General features: G+C 34.3%; 2 non-coding genes across 2 annotated transcripts; both read left to right on the top strand.

Moving 5' to 3' along the window:
* Window positions 1-7,415: 7,415 nt before the first annotated feature.
* TRNAY-GUA (transfer RNA tyrosine (anticodon GUA)) lies at window positions 7,416-7,502 on the top strand. The gene is given in 2 exon segments: window positions 7,416-7,452; window positions 7,467-7,502. It is a non-coding gene; the product is annotated as a tRNA-Tyr (tRNA).
* Window positions 7,503-13,574: 6,072 nt separating this feature from the next.
* TRNAY-GUA (transfer RNA tyrosine (anticodon GUA)) lies at window positions 13,575-13,661 on the top strand. Its single transcript is given in 2 exon segments — window positions 13,575-13,611; window positions 13,626-13,661. It is a non-coding gene; the product is annotated as a tRNA-Tyr (tRNA).
* The last annotated feature ends 6,452 nt before the right edge of the window (window positions 13,662-20,113 follow it).

The following is a 20,113-nucleotide window of genomic DNA, read 5'->3' as shown; positions in this document are numbered from 1 at the left end:
GAGATGGCTCTGTAGGCTTGAGGTGGATGAATCACTATTTGTTGCGTTACAAACATTTTCAATACAAGATTTCTTAACACCAAAATTAAACAAAGTCCCGTGTCTCTTATTCATATTAAAATTTAAATCTGTAGGGCTGTTACTTTTAAAAAATTACGGCACTCCGGTTTCGAAACAAGCACTTACACACTACAATACGAACTTGTGAAGAAAGCATTCAGCATTACTAGATTTGAGAACCAGATACAGTGAAAAAATTTTCTCTGTACTGCCTTTTTGATTAATCACTGACATTTGCAATACAGATGTTATTTCGTTCAGTTTTGAGAACAGAGGATACGTCGCCCATTATTGTAATCGGCTTGCAAGCAATTTCTATGACTGGTCATAAACAGCGGTATTCCCTTTCCCAAATGTTGAAAGGTTTCGATGTGTGAAAATTAACGATAATTCCTGAATATTTCAATGTTTAAAAATACGCGGCTTGGTCACTAACATTTGCTACACAGATTTTAGGCGTTCTGGGTCTGAGCTTTTCGACACATTCACGAATATTATTCTCCTTAGAATATTTCTACTATAAAATATTTAATAATGAAAATGCTTAGAAAACTAAAATGACAAATTATAAGAGAACTTCTCGTGGCTCGGTATAATTGACGCCAAGGCCCGGTACCGGGCTACGGCTCAGCTCTGAGAGAGTTTCAAGAGAGTAACTAATTCCCTTGCATAAGGGAGGTTCTAAGACTGCAGTAGCCAAGTATAGACTAATCAGTATCTCAGGCGTAGTGGAAAATTACTAGAAAAATTGGTAAAAAAAAGGAAATTCAAGAATGGGTGGATAAGAATAATACTGCATCAGAAGCAACATGACTCTGTGAAGGGTCGGTCACGTCATAGTAATGTACTAACTTTCTACAATAGAGTAACAACTGAGTTGAATGAAGGAAATGGCTGCATGATGATTCTGCTAAATTTTGCCAAGGCATTTGAGAGAATATCACAAGAACCTCTGTTATGCAAATTACAACAAATGGGGATGATATAATGACATTGGTTATGTGGATAAGAGGGTGGCTGCTGGACAGATATCAAAGAGTGCTATTATAGAGAAACAGAATGAAGACAGTGCTGGAACCACTATTTAATTTGTACACAAATTAAATAGGAAATAACCTACAAGGAAATATCCAGTTGTTTGCTGATGATGTGAAATTACGTTAAGTAATAGTTAAGGTGATGTGGAGAGCTTGTAGGAAGAATGGGGAGCATAGCTTTGGTAAGTTTTGAATAAAGTGCTCTAGATTTTTTGCTCAATAATCACGCGCTACTAAGTTGATCTGTTATAAGTAGACACCTTCGCTATCTTGCTCTGCTAACTGAGCTAACGACGGCTATGTACGTAAGTTGATTTCCAACTTTAAGAACGAGAACAGGAATCCAGTTATGCTTCTCAAAATAGGACACAATGATTTGTTTCTTGAGAGCTTTAAGAAAGAGAGTTACTTCGTAGAATTTAAATAACGAGATTCTTTGTAATTTTGATTCAATGAAAAAATGCATCATAAAAAGTGATAAAAAAGTAGATCTTCCAGTTGTATATGAATTATGGACAGGTGAATAACTGAACTACTAACTACCTTCTGCCAATTATGTTAATGACAATTATGTACGTAAGATGGTTTGTAACTTTTAGAAAGGGTATACTAGTACAGGTATTATTATTGTTACTATCTGAGTCAAGAACTTATTGAGTGCGGCCATGAATAGATGGCGGATTTGAAATGATTTGTTTCCAACCTCCAGGGACTGTCGCTATCAACTGACCTACGGAAGCTTCTCAGTATAATTAATTTCATTATAAAGGCAGTTCTTAAGTGATAAGCGATATTTATCATCTCGTGTGATGCCACTACCTTGTATACTGATGTTCAGAAGTGGCTTTGAAAAGTACCATGTTTGCTGCTTAGGAGCGGACTCAGGGATTATCTTCCCTGAGTCCACTCGAAATCCCAATCACGTTACTCATGTGTTATAAATTTACATTTCGTGGATGAGATTATTAAACAAATAAAACATAAAATTGATTTATATTGAAATTTATGAACACGGAAGTAGTACAAATAAAAATATAATACAATAGATAACAGGAAATAAAGAACATAACATGGAAATATAGTAGAAGGAACAGTAAAATGTGTGTAACCAAGTTCGTAGCCATACTGGTTACTATAAAAATACAAATGTAGATGATACACTCACTAATAATTTAAAATAAGGCTATGCGGGCACATATATACATGCTTCATATAATTGTGACACAATATTTAGCATTTAGAATAATTTTCTACAATATGCGTTTAAAATAAAAGTCAACATCATTTAGTCCCCTGAGGTAGTCTCTAAATCTTTTCTAAAAGAGTATCCTGATGTTACAGACTTTATTTTTATCAGCAGTTTATTGTAGCTGTTTATCGCTAAGTGCTCACAAGATTTGTGAAAAATTTCTTTGTTAGTAACAGCAGACGAGACCATTTTACAAAAAAAGTTTGCACTCACACAGATTATTTACATATATTAAAAGTAGGATAAGTCGTAGCACCTGTAGGGCTCCAATAGCTCATATACTGTTTCCGGATATTTCGATGAGATTTGACCAACCATTTGTAACGCCCCTAGTGCCCTATCTAGACATTTTAAATAAAATTAAAAAAATAAAATATATACTTGAACTATATATTTCTATTTATTGAACAATATAGCAGTAACGATATTGTGTACGGCACTGAATGGGTTTGATGAGCTATGTATGTACATCGGATACATCTACCTTGTATCTATCTGATTTATGAAAAGACTGAAAAAATTTGAAGAGTAAATTACACTTTTGGGGGATTATTAAACCTTCTACTTCTACGATATATTGGCTACGGCACTTTAAACTCTGCCTCACACTCATCTAATGCGCGTCGTAACTTAAAATAATAATAATTAAAAAAAAAAAAATAGAGAGATGCTTATCGTCTAGATACACCCCCCCCCTCCATTTCGCAGTGTCACATTTCACGTCACCTTATCAAATACGATGTTATATCATTTAAAAATTCTATAAGTATCATCACATTCGTTTGTAATGAATCTTAGAGAAGATTCCTATTAATAAGGCTTAGATTGACAAAAATCAACTAATTCATGAGAAGTATTAATTTTATTAATAATTATGAGTGACTTTAATGACACTGTTGTGCGATATATTTTTCATCTTTTTAATTAAACAAGTTAATAAATAAACAAATAAATAATTGCATTAACAAAATTTTAGTTATATAAAACTTAAAACACGTAAAAATTACTTTTTAAATACCACAGAATCTCTAAACCCTTTCATATCAAACTGTCTGAGGAGTTTAGTTTAGTCGAACACAGCGAAGTTCAATGGCTTCAATTTAAGCCTATCAGACGAGAACTTGTTGCATCATTTGTTACGTCACTAATAAGTGAAGTGACCTATTTACAGATTTCGTTACAAGTCATTAAATCGCTAAGAAAATTTTGTTTATATATCCGTCGGTAGCTCAGCTGGCAGAGCGGTGGACTGTAGTTAAATATTCAGCAATCCATAGGTCGGTGGTACAAATCCGCCTCGACGGAGAAATTTTTGATTTTTTTCAATCATTTCCTGAATAAATTAAAATACTTGGATTGATTTTGTTCACAGTTCAGTTATATTATTAGGTACTTAAATACATAATCACTGTTCGCAAAATACTGAGCCAAAAAAAAAAAAAATAAATAAATAAAATCAATAAATAAACTACAGATAATTTAGATATTCTGTTCTATAATCGATTCATGCTAAAGGGGAGAAAGAAATGAAAGACGTACGAATTGGTTGCCAACACGCGAAATCACGTGTTTTATAGGTAAGATTTTTCAACTGTTATACAATTAACATAGTTAACTATAATGATCATAAAAGAGAAGTTAATTTTCCGACCTGTAATAATAAATAACTCATCCCACAATACGGACTGATTACCTTATTATCGGAATGGATTATCCTTTTTCTGACATGCGCAGAAGTGTCGAAGGACCTCTAATCGGTGGGCGAACTATATATATATATGGATATAATCATCTGGAACTCAGCATTTGCCATTCGACCCTTGTGACTCCAGATATTCGGTCGCTAATTTCCGGGATGTATTCAGTCTCGTTGGCCTAGAATACACAGGACACCTTCCGTGCAGTCAATATTAATACGGGTGCAAGCGGTTAACTTGCCTAAACGAGATCTATCACGCTACCAAGAAGATGAGCATAATGTTTTCGCTGAAAATGCATTATCAGAAGTATTGACTCCTCAGAACCCAAAACTTAGATTTCCAGATTGCTGGTCCTGGCCTTATTTTGTCCATAGACGACTATTAAGTTTCCAGATATCACAAATCCATTCATGCTTTGAATAATGTTCTTATAATCTTCAGTAGATAATAGATTATTTATCTCTCTTCGGGAACCCCCACAGACTCCTTCATATCGCATTTTACGCCCTTTTAGAAATATATTCCTGAATCATTTGAAACAGCTCCGCGCGGTAAGCCTAGCGGCAACTATATGCCTGGCGAAGGAGTGTCGTACATTCGATTCCCGTCGCCGACGTGAGGATCTAAACGATCTTCCTCAGCCATAGTTACGTTAGACGGTCTTGGGCATGGACAGCAGGGTTTTTCAACCAGTTTATCTGAGATTTTTCATCTCGCAAGCAGGCAAACCACCCCGTAAACACACAGGGATACAGCCAGGAATACTTAGAGTCATGGGGGGGGGGGCATCCTTTCCACGTACTTTGGATAGGATGTGGACCTTTAAGGCCCACAAACTTCCAAGTATGCTTGGAAGTTTGTTGGCCTTAAAGGCCTGTTATAGTCATTGAGCTAGGATAGATTTGAAACAGGGTTCGAATTCCACATAGAAGAATCTATATAGGATTTCTATAAGAACCTCTTAAGAAAATTGAAGGGCTCTTTGTTTTACTTACTCCGGCTGTAATTCAACAACTTAATATGTTGGTGATAAAAAAACATACTTGCTGTATCCAACCTTTACTCTTTCTCTTTCTCTGTACACACACACACACACACACACATGAGCGCGCGCGCGTAATCAATTTTTACTTTAGCTTTTCTTTCTATCATAAACAGTAATTGACTCTCGCTAGTATTTTCCATAACTTTTCATGATAATTTCCTTTTTACGATGTCATACGATTGTGTATATTATATATGTTGTGTGGTTCTTTGGAATATTAATAAAAAATATATCAATTTTGCCAAAACCAGATAGATGTTTGCAAACAATAAAAGTGTCCCAATGCTTTAGTATTTGAATAATTCCTCATTTTACCCAACTGGGTGACTTGAATTACAATTATCGATCTGGATTTATTTTTTTTTTTTAAGCGTCGAGTATCGGCACCCTTATTCCTCCTTAAAAGTAGGTTCCCCCAATTCTTTAATGAATTTAATAAATGTATTTTTCATGTTAGAGAATAATAAATGAGGCGAAAATTAGTTTTTTGAGCCATGCCTTTGTTTTTTAAAAGAAAAAATCAAAGCCATTATACACATAATTATATGGTTTGAGCAAGATTGTTTTTCTGAATTGACTTTGGTCATATCTTTACTTTCTTCGATGTCAATAAAAAGTTGGCTTGGTAGTTATAAAGTTTCCTTTTTTTATCCTATCTATTTTGCTACTTGTAATAGCCTTTCTCAGAATGATTCTGCAGAGACTACAACATTCGATCTGCTGAAAAGAGCCATCAATAAATTCCTTTTTTACATCGTAAGCACTTAACCTAATAGATTTATTCCTTTCGGTTCTTGTCCATTATGTGCTCACAGAGTTTCTGAAACTTTCGTGTTATTTTTATTTTCTTTTGATTTTTTAAATTTTATATATATATTTTTTAATTTCAAGTTAATTAATGATTTAAGTAATTAAGATTAATTTACAAACAGAACTGAAGCGTTAATGGAGCTTTTAATTGAGTCGGTAAGAACAATGATGTTTTTGGCTTGGAAAACTTCGGTTAAAATCCAGTAAGTAAAACGAAGAAAAGAACCTTCAAAACGGCTTTTCAACCGTAGGTGGTTCGTCTTAAGGTGCAAGTACTTGTTCCTCTGACCGCAAAGCAGTCAGAGGAACACGTACAATTACAGATAAAACAACTTCCCACTGTCATAAAGCCAATCATCTTAACCTAAAAACCTATGTAAATGATGTGTTAATGTTCCACAAATATCAAAGAAAAATAATATAATAGACAGGCAGCTAAAGAAACTAAAAAAATTATTTTCTTCAGAATAGATTAGAATAAATGACACTGAGGAAACTGGTGTGCAAGATTCCAAGAAAAACAATGGCTGTGCTGTGGGAAGAAGATAAGTATTTGCAAGGTTATTCTGTTTTTCTATGACCTTGCAACTTTGCAAGGTCATAGAAAAACAGATAACAATATAAAGAAACTAATTATAATGCGTATTTTATTAATAATAATTTAATAACAAATGCTATAATTGTTATTTGACATATCTACTATTTTAAATATTTCTTTTAAAGTTTTTAATTTTTTTTTTTTTGAATCCAGCTATCCACTGCACTACTGAAGTGGCTAAGTATACTTAATTTAATTGTTAGGTGGTAAATCTTCAGTATCAAGAGGCGGCCTGCAATAGCAGGCCGCGCAACTACTGTTATTATTCAACAAAGCCTCCTTTTAAAAGTCAGAAAAAGGAAAGCCAGAAATGGCTTTGTTTGTAGGATAGGAGAGATTTACCGGATCTCACCCATAGCGATTTACTGTACCCATGTGTTATAAGTTTACAGCATTTCAAGGGTGAGATTATCATTAAATCATAAAATATAAAAATAACAATATACAGTATTTTAAATGTAAATATTTAATGTATGTATGTGTGTGGGGGGGGGTATCTTGAATAATTATTTTTTAGAACTTTTGTGTTTGCCCCAATTCGAACTATAGTTTATCACAGTAGTACAGACTCTAACTCTCACTTCTCTTATATTACATCAGAATTAAAAAAAAAATACGGAAACCTAGATTCCATATTTTCTACCACTGTAAAGTTAATTTCTTTATAAATTTACTTTTTGACTTTGAAGTTTTAAAATAGCTATTTAAATTTTTAAAATAATTTTGAAATATGTACGCATGTCATTTCATATCAAACTTTGCGATGAGTTTGTTTTCATCAGATACAGCGAGTTACCTCGCTGCAATTTAGGAACATTATCAGACTTGATAACTTGTTGCATAACCTGTAATGTGACCTACTTAGAATGTGATTTCATTTCTAGTTTTAAAGCTTTAAGAAAACTCGTGTTTATATCCGTCGGTAGCTCAGTTGGCAGAGCGGTGGACTGTAGTTGATTATTCAGTTATCCATAGGTCGGTGGTTCAAATCCGCCTCGACGGAAAGTTTATTTTTTTTTTCCTATTAAATTAATATGCTGTTTAATTTATAACGAATGTAATTTGGATAAATATCAAGTATGGTTAATTTATGTTATACATTTTAAAAATGCTTTATTACTGTTCATTAAAATTGCATCACGGAAAGAAGAGGAAGAGTGATCAACGTATCGTTTCAACCCACTATAGGATGAAGACCTCTCCCATTGCAGGAAGGGCTCCGAGGAGCCTTCCCAAATAATAAATGATCGCTAGTACGGATTCCGCAACTATTTACCAAGAGAAGAAACACCTACATACATTCTCTGATCAAAAATATATAGACACCTGCTCATCCCAACTCTCACTCTAATATGAATTACATTAATATGGTGTTGATCCATTCTTTACTGCTATAAAAGCCTTCAAACGTTTGGACGTTTGGGAAAGCTTTCGACTAAATTTTGGTACTTTGCTGAAGTAATTCGCTTCCATTTTCCCAGAAAAGTTATAGTGAGGTGGATCAGCGATATCGGATGATTCGGTCTGAATCACAGTTGCATTCCGTTTTATTACAGGTGTTCGATAGGAGGGCGTGGAGTAAGGTAAGATCAGATCAGGCTGTCTGCAGGGCACCGAAGTTCTTCAACACCCATCTCATCACATTATTCCTGCACAGACATTGATTGTGTACCGGAGCTTGTGTTGATATTGGAAATGGCACCAAACTGTTGCAGTGAAATTGTGTAGCATCATTATAGACCACAGCGTTAAGCTTCTCCGTCATTGAAACTAAGACCCTAGTCAGAACGATGAAAAACATTCCCAGACATGATACCTCTTCCTGCAAACTTCACAGTTGAATTGAAGACATTCGGAGAGGGTATGGTTCCCCTGGCATCCGCCAAACGTAGATGGAATTATTCTGAATTATGCTCCCCTATCTGGCAGTCCAAAGGACTGCCATATAGGGGAGCATAATTCAACACTCCAGAGAATGCGTTTCACTTTTCCAGAATCCAATGACGGAGTGCTTAAAACCCTTTAACCCGACGCTTGGCGTTTCTCTTGCAGATGTTAGTCTTGTGTGCGGCTGTGCGGTCATGGAAACTCATCTTTTTCAGCTCCTGATAAATAGTACTGATGCTCTCGTTACTTGCGATGGCATTTCGGAAGTTGATAGCAAGTGTTTCAGGAGAGAATATGCGAAATGTTGCGCCATGCGTTTCAGTACTCGACGGTCTCTCTTTATGATTTGATGTGTCCTACCAGGTAACTTCACAAGAACATTCACTTACAGTTGGTCAGTACACCTGTAGTAAAGCAACTTCCGAACTGAGTTACAAAGATGGCATCCTATTATAGTGCTACGTTGAAAGTCATTTAGTTCTTCAGTACGGCCAATTTGACTGTTAATATTTGTCTATGGAGATTGAAAGACCGCGTGCTATGTTTTTATATCCGACATTGGGCTAATGTCGTGAGTCGAATCATCTACTACGAAGGGGGTTTCCGAATATTTTTGATCAGAATGCGTATGTAGGAAAGAGAAATTTTTTCTTGAAATAATCCCTATTTCTTTTGGCATAAATATATAAAAAGCATTGACTTCTCGGTATCCCAAAATTAGTTTTTTTTCGGACTTTATTTTGCCTCTGTGTTTATTAACTGTACACACATCACTAAATCATTTATTCTTTGAACCTTCTTATAAATGATACTCCTAAGAAATTTATAGAAGTTCTTCAACATATCAAAAATATTTTCTTGATATCGTACACGCAGTTATTTAGTTTGAGCAAATAATAGAGTAAAATATTTCAGTGGTATCGTCGCTTTCTTCAATACCTGTAGAAAGCACAGCAATTGCTGATCAATACATATTCAGAGTTCATCTTCTCATTTTCTTTTTCATTCTATCTATTCTGTTCCTTGTTACGGTGTTTCTCCACAATATGGTCTTCGAATCAGTTGGCCCACACAACTGATTCATGCAGTTGGCCAACCAACAGATTCCTGTTTTGTATGACCCAACAGTTTCCTGTTTTGTATGACCCAACAGTTTCCTGTTTTGTATGACCCAACAGGTTATTTTAATGCATGAGCACTTAACGCGTTGAAATTTTTTTTCTTAACTACCTTAACCAGTTAATTATATTTTTCTTTTTCTGAATGATATCTCCACGAGAGGATTCTGTCACCGACGACAGAAGATGATTACGGCTGTATCATAATGGAGGAAATCGTCAGAAAAACACGTGCTTTTTATAAACAAAAATGCTCGCTTGCAAACTAGATAAGATAACTAGTTTTATGAGTGTTTCCTACGTTCATTAAACTTTCTTATTCTATTTAATATTATTTAAGGATTTCGAGGCCAAGGATACTTGGCAGGTCATGCAGTAGCCTATCAAAGATATGACAATGTCTTTACGCTTCTTTGGAAAATATCGGCTTGGGAAAGATTGAAGAACAAGAAGAAGAAGAACAACAGAAGAGACAAAAGAAAGACAGAATTGGCAAAAGAAAAAAGAAATAGAACAGAAAAAACAAAGTAAACAAAATAACAGAGATATTTTACAGAACAAAGTATACAGCAACAACAAGACTAAAGGACATGGGATAAATAGCGATGCGGCCATTCTTGGAAAGCATCATCATTATCATCATTAGAAAGTAAGGATGGTATAAGCTATAAGTATTACATTCAAGTACAAAGAATCTTGGAGAGGATTGCTATTAGTGATCCTTTGATCGGTAAAAATTTTATTTTTATTAATAATTCTGTAACTTTTAACGACATTTCCGTCCAACAGATTTTTTTAAATTATATAAGCTAATAAATATCATAAATACAATAACTAATACTTTCGAAAAAACTCAATTATAATTTAAATCATTATTATGATATTCTACTTTATGATGAATTTATTTTCGTCTGTTATGAAAACTAAATCATTGCAACAATTTAAGCACGTGATCAAACAATACTTTTGTTAGATCACAGTTCTTTTGCAAAGTAGTGGACTGTACTTACTAATTCATTTATCCATAAGTCTCTGGTCCATATGTTCCTTGACGGAAGGAGTTTATCATTTTAACAATTCCTATCTAATTTAAAATACATAATCTTTAATGAATTTCATTTATTAAAGACATTACTAGTGTTCTGGTATATTACTAAGTGCATTTTTAATATATAATCATTGTTCAATAAAATACTGACCTTGAAAAAAAATCTATTGATATATATATTTTTATTTTTATTAATAATTCTGTAACTTTTAACGACATTTCCGTCCAACAGATTCTTTTATGAGAGCTACTTTATCAAATTAGTGCGCGTGTAAATATAGAAAATATTTTTAGGTTTATGCAAATTATTTACAATGGAACCGCTTTAAAATAGTCATAGCCCAGTAAGTAGCAATATTATACTAAACAAAACTTGTTAACATTGAGAAGAATCCAGAAAGGTGGCCTAGATTCTATAATACAGCAATCTCTCGATTAATGCGTCCCTTATTAGTGCGTTTTCGATTCGTGCGTCATTTTTTTTTCCGAATCCCAAATTCGATTAGTGCGCTTATATACATCTTAAAAATAAATGTTACAGATTTTAAAAGTTTTCGATGTATGCATTTTTTATGACTAACTATTTTAAAAAATCACTCATCAGAATGAAATAATTTAGGTACCGATTTGAAACATTTTACAAAGTTATTTTTTAATGGCATACTTCACTATTTCCATGTACATTATGTTCCAAATTTAATGCCAAAATTTATATCATCTGCTTTACATAGCATTATGCTGATCATATCTCGTGTAATTGTTTTCCTTACTTTTTTTTATTTTAAATTATTTTCCTAACCTTTAGTCATGAGTAAAAGAATTAGTGAGCAAAAAATAGAAGTGTGAAAATGATTCGAAAAGTAATCTGATTGGAAGAAAAACTTGAAATAATAAAGAAATATAAAGAAGGCGGGTCGTCCAGAGCAAACATAGGACAAGAACACATAAGTGGGTGAATCAACTGCTGAATACAAAGAGAAGGGTAAGGCTGCTTCAAATTCATCATGCATGCACTCGAAATCAAAGTATTGTAATGCTTGAATTAGAGAGACTTCTTTTTACATGGATCGAAGATTGTAACCAAACATGGATCCTGCTAAACACTGACCTTATTAAATCAAAATCATTTTCTCTTTGTAACCTGGAAAGAAAGGGCTATCAATGATGGTAAAGGAGAAAATTTCACGTTAGTGGTGGGTGATTTGAGCATTTCAAAAGGAGAAATAGCCTACATAATGTTCTAATCACAGGAAAAGCTGCAATTGCAGATAAGGAGATATCCAGAGATTTTAAAGAAAATTGTGTAAGAAGGGGACTATTACGATCAACAAATATTTCATGTCGATGAAACCGGCCTTTTTTATTGGAAGCGAATGCCTTCCAAGACTTTTCTAGCCAAATCAGAGAAATCTCAGCCTGGTTATAAAGTCGCAAAGTCGAAAGAAATTACTGCCAGCAATATGCGAGCCGCTTGGAAGCACATTCTTCCACATTGTGCAAACGATTTTAGAAGAAGCTTTTCAAATGAATCTAAGTTAATTAAATCTCATTCTGAGAAGTTGAGTGATTCCGAACTGCTAAATTTAGATGCACAGCAGAAAGATACTGAAGAATATGAAAAACATTTAATCACTGACAAGCCCAAAGAGGTTTCACAGAAACAAATTGAAAATGGTTTTCGTACAATCGAAGTTTTAAGCAGTAATGCATGGAGGCTGATCCTGGTGGAGAGAGAGAAGCAGTAAAATTTGCAGAAGAGTAGAACAGGCAATAGGGCCATAACGTCGGTTGTATGAAAAAAAGAAACAGAATGCCCGCCGAACTACGTTAGTTCAATTCTCTGTTAAGAAGCAGAATAATAAATTTATATTCTGAATATGTTTTATTGTCTTTCAGCTTCATGGTTTTCCTTTAACTAGGCCCTGAGACATACCTTAAGTATGTAGTTATATAAAATATATACTTGAACTATATATTTATATGTATTAAACAATATAGCAGTAACGATATTGTGTAGCGCACTGAATGGGTTTGATGAGCTATGTATGTACATCGGATACATCTACTCTGTATCTATCTGATTTATGAAAAGACTGGAAAAATGTGAAGAGTAAATTTCACTTTTTGGGGATTATTAAACCTTCTACGATATATTGGCCACTGCACTTTAAACTCTGCCTCACACTCATGTAATGCGCGTCGTAACTTAAAATAATAATAATAATAATAATAAAATAGAGACATGCTTATCATGTAGATACCCCCCCCCTCCATTTCGCAGTGTCACATTTCACGTCACCTTATCAAAGGCGATGTTATATCATTTAAAAATTCTATAAGTATCATCACATTCGCTTGTAATGAACCTTAGAGAAGATTCCTATTAATAAGGCTTAGATTGACAAAAATCAATTAATTCATGAGAAGTATTAATTTTATTAATAATTATGAGTGACTTTTTAATGACACTGTTGTGCGATACATTTTTCATCTTTTTAATTAAAAAAGTTAATAAATAAACAAATAAACAATAACTAAACAAATATTCAGTAATTCATAGGTCTGTGGTTCAAATCCACCTCGACGGAGAAATTTTTGATTTTTTTCAATCAGTTCCTACATAAATTAAAATACTTGGATTGATTTTGTTCACAGTTCAGTTATATTATTAGGTACTTAAATACATAATCACTGTTCGCAAAATACTGAGCCAAAAAAATAATAATAAATAAATAAAATCAATTTTGTTAATGCAATAATTGGATTAACAAAATTCTAATTATATAAAATTTAAAACACGTAAAAATTACTTTTTAAATACCACAGAAATCTCTAAACTGTTTCATATCAAACTGTCTAAGGAGTTTAGTTTAGTCGAACACAGCGACAGTTCCATGGCTTCAATTTAAGCCTATCAGACGAGAACTTTTTGCATCATTTGTTACGTCACTAATAATTGCAGTGACCTTTTACAGATTTTGTTACAAGTCATTAAATCTTTAATAAAATCTTATTTATATATCCGTCGGTAGCTCAGCTGGCAGAGCGGTGGACTGTAGTTAAATATTCAGCAATCCATAGGTCGGTGGTTCAAAACCGCCTCGACGGAGGAATTTTTGATTTTTTTCAATCAGTTTCTGCATAAATTAAAATACTTGGATTGTTTTTTCCCAGTTCAGTTATATTATTAGGTACTTAAATACATAATCACTGTTCGCAAAATACTGAGCCAAAAAAATAATAATTAATTTAGATATTCTGTTCTATAATCGATTCATGCTAAAGGGGAGAAAGAAATGAAAGACGTATACGAATTGGTCGCCAACATGCGAAATCACGTGTTTTATAGGTAAAATTTTTCAACTGTTATACAATTAACATAGTTAACTAAAATGATCATAAAAGAGAAGTTAATTTTCCGACCTGTAATAATAAACAATTCATCCTACAATACGGACTGATTACCTTATTATCGGAATGGATTTTCCTTTTTCTGACATGCGCAGAAGTGTCAAAGGACCTCTAATCGGTGGGCGAACTATATATATGTGGATATAATCATCTGGAACTCAGCATTTGCCATTCGACTCTTGTGATTCCAGATATTCTGTCGCTAATTTCCGGGATGTATTCAGTCTCGTTAGCCTAGAATACACAGGACACCTTCCGTGCAGTCAATATTAATACGGGTGCAAGCGGTTAACTTGCCTAAAGGAGATCTATCACGCTACCAAGAAGATGAGCATAATGTTTTCGCTGAAAATGCATTATCAGAAGTATTGACTCCTCAGAACCCAAAACTTAGATTTCCAGATTGCTGGTCCTGGCCTTATTTTGTCCATAGACGACTATTAAGTTTCCAGATATATCACAAATCCATTCATGTTTTGAATAATGTTCTAATAATCTTCAGTAGATAATAGATTATTTATCTCTCTTTTGGAACCCACACAGACTCTTTCATATCACATTTTACGCCATTTAGGAATATATTCCTGAATCATTTGAAACAGCACCGCGCGATTAACCTAGTGGCAACCATAGGCCTGGCGAATTACTGTCGTAGTTTTGATACCCGTCGCCGACGTGAGGATCTAAACGACCTTCCTCAGCTATAGCTACATTAGCTGGTCTTGGGCTTGGACAGCAGGGTTTTTCCACCAGTTTATCTGAGATTTTTCATCTCGCAAGCAGGCAAACCGCCCCGTGAACACACAGGGATACAGCCAGGAATACTTAGAGTCATGGGGGGGGCATCCTATCCACGTACTTTGGATAGGATGTGGACCTTTAAGGCCTGTTATAGTCATTGAGCTAGGATAGATTTGAAACAGGGTTCGAATTCCACATAGGAGAATCTATACAGGATTTGTATAAGAACCTCTTGAGAAAATTGGAGGTCTCTTTGTTTTACTTACTCCGGCTGTAATTCAACAACTTAACTATGTTGGTGGTAAAAAAACATACTTTCTATATCCAACCTTTACTCTTTCTCTCTCTCTCTGTACACACACACACACACACACACACACACGCGAGCGCGCGTAATCAATTTTTACTTTAGCTTTTCTTTCTATCAGAAACAGCAATTGACTGTTGTTAGTATTTTCCATAACTTTTCATGATAATTTGCTTTTTACGATGTCATACGATTGTGTATATTATACATGTTTTGTGGTTCTTTGGAATATTAATAAAAAATATATCAATTTTGCCAAAACCAGATAGATGTTTGCAAATAATAAAAGTGTCCCAATGCTTTAGTATTTGAATAATTCCTCATTTTACCCAACTGGGTGACTTGACTTACCGATATCGATCTGGATTTATTTTTTTTTATAAGCGTCGAGTATCAGCACCCTTATTCCTCCTAAAAAGTAGGTTCCCCAAATTCTTTAATGAATTTAATAAATGTATTTTTCATGTTAGACAATAATAAATGAGGCGAAAATTAGTTTTTTGAGCCATGCCTTTGTTTTTTAAAAGAAAAAATAAAAGCCATTATACACATAATTATATGGTTTGAGCAAGATTGTTTTTCTGAATTGACTTTGGTCATATCTTTACTTTCTTCGATGTCAATAAAAAGTTGGCTTGGTAGTTATAAAGTTTCCTTTTTTTATCCTATCTATTTTGCTACTAGTAATAGCCTTTCTCAGAATGATTCTGCAGAGACTACAACATTCGATCTGCTGAAAAGATCCATCGATAAATTCCTTTTTCACATCGTAAGCACTTAACCTAATACATTTATTCCTTTCGGTTATTGTCCATTAAGTACTCACACAGTTTCTGAAACTTTCGTGTTATTTTTATTTTCTTTTGATTTTTTAAATTTTATATATATATATTTTATCTTTCAAGTTAATTGATTATTTAAGTAATTAAGATTAATTTACAACAGAACTGAAGCGTTTATGGAGCTTTTAATTGAGTCGGTAAGAACAATGATGTGTTTGGCTTGGAAAACTTCGGTTTAAATGCAGTCAGTAGAACGAAGTAAAGGAAAAACCTTCAAAAGAAAAGTAGAACGAACCACCTACGGTTGAAAAGCCTTCAAAACGGCTTTTCAACCGTATGGTGGTTCGTCTTAAGGTGCAAGTAGGTGTTCCTCTGACCGCAAAGCAGTCGGAGGAACACGTACAATTACAGATAAAACCACTGCCCATGGTCATAAAGCCAATCATCTTAACCTAAAAACCTATGTAAATGATGTGTTAATGTTCCACAAATATCAAAGAAAAATAACAGAATAGATCGACAGCTAAAGAAACTAAAGGAATTATTTTCTTCAGAATAGATTAGAATAAATGACACTGAGAAAACTGGTGTGCAAGATTCCAAGAAAAACAATAGCTGTGCTGTGGGAAGAAGATAAAAAGCATCTTATATGAATATCATTGCAACCTCTGAATGAAATCAGAAATTCCATGAGGTCACCAAATTTGCAAGGTCATAGAAAAACAGATAACAATATAAAGAAACTAATTATTATTCGTATTTTATTAATAATAATTGAATAACAAATACTATAATTGTTATTTGACATATCTACTATTTTAAATATTTCTTTTAAAGTTTTTAAATTTTTTTTTCGAAACCAGCTATCCACTGCGCTACTGAAGTGGCTAAGTATACTTAATTTAATTGTTAGGTGGTAAATCTTCAGTATCACGAGGCGGCCTGCAAATAGCAGGCCGACTCTTGATACTGCAGATACGGCCTGCTATTGCAGGCGCGGTAGTTGTAGTTATTGTAGTTGCGCGGCCTGCTATTGAAGGCCGTGCAACTACTATTATTATTCAACAAAGCCTCCTTTTGAAAGTCAGAAAAAGGAAAGCCAGAAATGGCTTTGTTTGTAGGATAGGAGAGATTTCCCGGATCTCACCCATAGCGATTTATTGTACCCATGTGTTATAAGTTTACAACATTTCAAGGGTGAGATTATCATTAAATCATAAAATTAAAAAGTAACAACATACAGTATTTTAAATGTAAATATTCACTGTATGTAAGTATTTACTGTGTGTGTGTGTGGGGGGGGGGGTATCTTGAATAATTATTTTTTAGAACTTTAGTGTTTGCCCCACTTCGAACTATAGTTTTAAAAAAAAAAAAATACGGAAACCTAGATTCCATATTTTCTACCACTGTAAAGTTAATTTCTTTATAAATTTACTTTTTGACTTTGAAGTTTTAAAATAGCTATTTCAATTTTTAAAATAATTTTGAAAACTGTACGCATGTCATTTCATATCAAACATTGCGATGAGTTTGTTTTCATCAGATACAGCGAGTTACCTCGCTGCAATTTAGGAACATTATCAGATTTGATAATTTGTTGCATAACCGGTAATGTGACCTACTTAGAATGTGATTTCATATCTAGTTTTAATGCTTTTAGAAAAGTGTTGTTTATATCCGTCGATAGCTCAGTTGACAGGGAGACCCCCTATCTATGGCCCTCTTTGTCCTTGCACTAGAACCAGTCATCAGAGCGATCAACTCCAACAAAGAAATCAAGGGAACAAACATTCACGGGGAGAGCCAAGCAAAAATATTGGCATATGCTGACGACATCACATTAACCCTAGAGACGGAAACATCCATTGAAGAGTCAATGAAATTACTAGACGCCTTTGCAAGAGCTTCTGCCCTGAAAGTAAACCTGAATAAATCTCATTGCATGCTAATAGGAAAATGGGAAAAGAACCCTGAGATTCCTCAAGGCATAAGAACTCAGGAATACTTACCGGTTCTGGGAGTTAAAATAGGCGGCCCAGAAACGTATGAAAAACAGTGGAAAGAACTCCACGCAGCTGTTGCGTGGAAAATAAATACTATGCGCCCAAGACAACTATCTGTAAGAGGAAAAGCGCGAATATGTAATATATATTTATCCTCTCGCATCTGGTACAAAGTGAACAACATCCCGTACCATGGGCAATGGGCAGACAAGATCCACAGGCTGTGCGCCACCTACATCTGGGGCTCTCGGTACGAACCGATGAGGAGAACAACGCTCTTTCACGAATTAGAAGCAGGAGGTCTAGGTCTAATTAATATCCACTTAAAAACAGTTATCAACAGAGCGAAGACGGCAGAAACAGCAAACACCAAGTCATACCACGGATATGCAATAGCATTTCTACAGAAATGCCTTCCACACAGAATAATCAGCACAATGCCAGAGATTCACGGAAGAGTTCCCAGAATGTTTACAGAGATGGCGGAGGGATACGTATTTGTAACAGATCGCATCAACACTGAAACCTTAATAAGTCAAAAAACAAAAGCAACATACTACAAACTAAGCAGAACAACCATTCCCATACCACAACATAGAGAATTAAGAAGAGGACAAATCACACTCAGTCCGGTATTAAACAATATCTTCAAGCTCCCAATACATCCAAAGTATAAAACCTTCTTCTTTAAAGTACACCATGCCTGCCTACCAACCAAGATGTGGATAGTGGCTAAAGGTATACCCCTTGAAGGGCATGCAACATGTCAGTTTTGCCAGGAACCGGAGACACTATACCACCTAATGTTATATTGCAAGGAAGCAGAAGTAACTTGGAAAGCCGTTAAAAGATGGCTTCCAGAAATCAAAGTAATCAATGAAGAAATGTTATTCTGGCTAAAAGGAAAACATATAAACAGGGTGCAAACAATTGTTCTAATCCTAACGATGTACGCAATTTGGGCTCACAGATGCGACCAAGCGTATGGAAGGGAAGACAGTCCCGGAACAATATCGAAATTACATCACTACATCCAGGAGGAGATCACCAATTCGATCCAGTCCAGAAGAATGACTACAGAAGAATGGACACACTTAACCTCCAACCTTACATCAGATGAACCCTCCAACCAACAACAGAACGACACCTTCATCACTCCTAGTGGAAATGGGGCAAATTGGAAGTAAATTCGGAAGGATACTAACTCTCCACTTCCACCAGAGGAAACAGCACCTGAGTCACTTGGAACAGACACTTGGAACAGATCTCCTACCGCAGGGAAAAAAAAAGTGCTCTCCTACTTCATTGCATGCAAATGTTATTTCGCTGTACAGATGTATATATGATTTATCTTGTAGAATATATAGATTGGTAAATATATAATAAGTGTGATATATAATTATATATGGTATGTAAATAGAATTAACTGTATATTTAAAAAAAAAAAAAAAAGCTGAATTATACCTCAATTGATGTAATAGAGAAAATAATGTGTCTGTAACTAAAAGATGAGATTCCCTGTTTATAAGTAAATGAAGTTAAGGCATTTTAAGAGAACAGTAATGTAACAACTACATTATAACATGATGATATAATATAAAATGAAACTTCTATTGAAGTAATGGTATAACAAATGTATATATTGTATATAGAATTCATTATGATGTAAATAATTGCAAAAGTTTATAATAAAGTTTTAAAAAAAAAAAAAAAAAAAAAAAAAAAAAAAAAAAAAGCTCAGTTGGCAGAGCGGTGGACTGTAGTTGATTATTCAGTTATCCATAGGTCGGTGGTTCAAATCCGCCTCGACGGAAAGTTTATTTCTTTTTCGTATTAAATGAATATGCTGTTTACTTTATAACGAATGTAATTTGGATAGATTTCAGGTATGGTTAATTTATGTTATACATTTTAAAAATGCTTTATTACTGTTCACTAAAATTGCATCACAGAAAGAAGAGGAAGAATGATCAACGTATCGTTTCAACCCACTACAGGATGAAGGTCTCTTCCACTGCAGGAGGGGCTCCGAGGAGCCTTCCCAAACAATAAATGATCGCTAGTACGGATTCCGCAACTATTGACCAAGAGAAGAAACACCTACATACATTCTCTGATCAAAAATATATAGACACCTGCTCATCCCAACTCGCACTCTAATATGAATTACATTAATATGGTGTTGATCCATTCTTTACTGCTATAAAAGCCTTCAAACGTTTGGACGTTTGGGAAAGCTTTCGACTAAATTTTGGTACTTTGCTGAAGTAATTCCCTTCCATTTTCCCAGAAAAGTTATAGTGAGGTGGATCAG

Source organism: Typopeltis vanoorti, chromosome 2 (assembly GCF_054136105.1).
Source record: "Typopeltis vanoorti isolate ZY-2024b chromosome 2, IOZ_Tvanoo_1.0, whole genome shotgun sequence".
Lineage (NCBI taxonomy): Eukaryota > Metazoa > Arthropoda > Arachnida > Uropygi > Thelyphonidae > Typopeltis > Typopeltis vanoorti.
The sequence above is the reverse complement of the archived record's forward strand: the minus strand, read 5'-3'. Positions and strand labels throughout refer to the sequence as shown.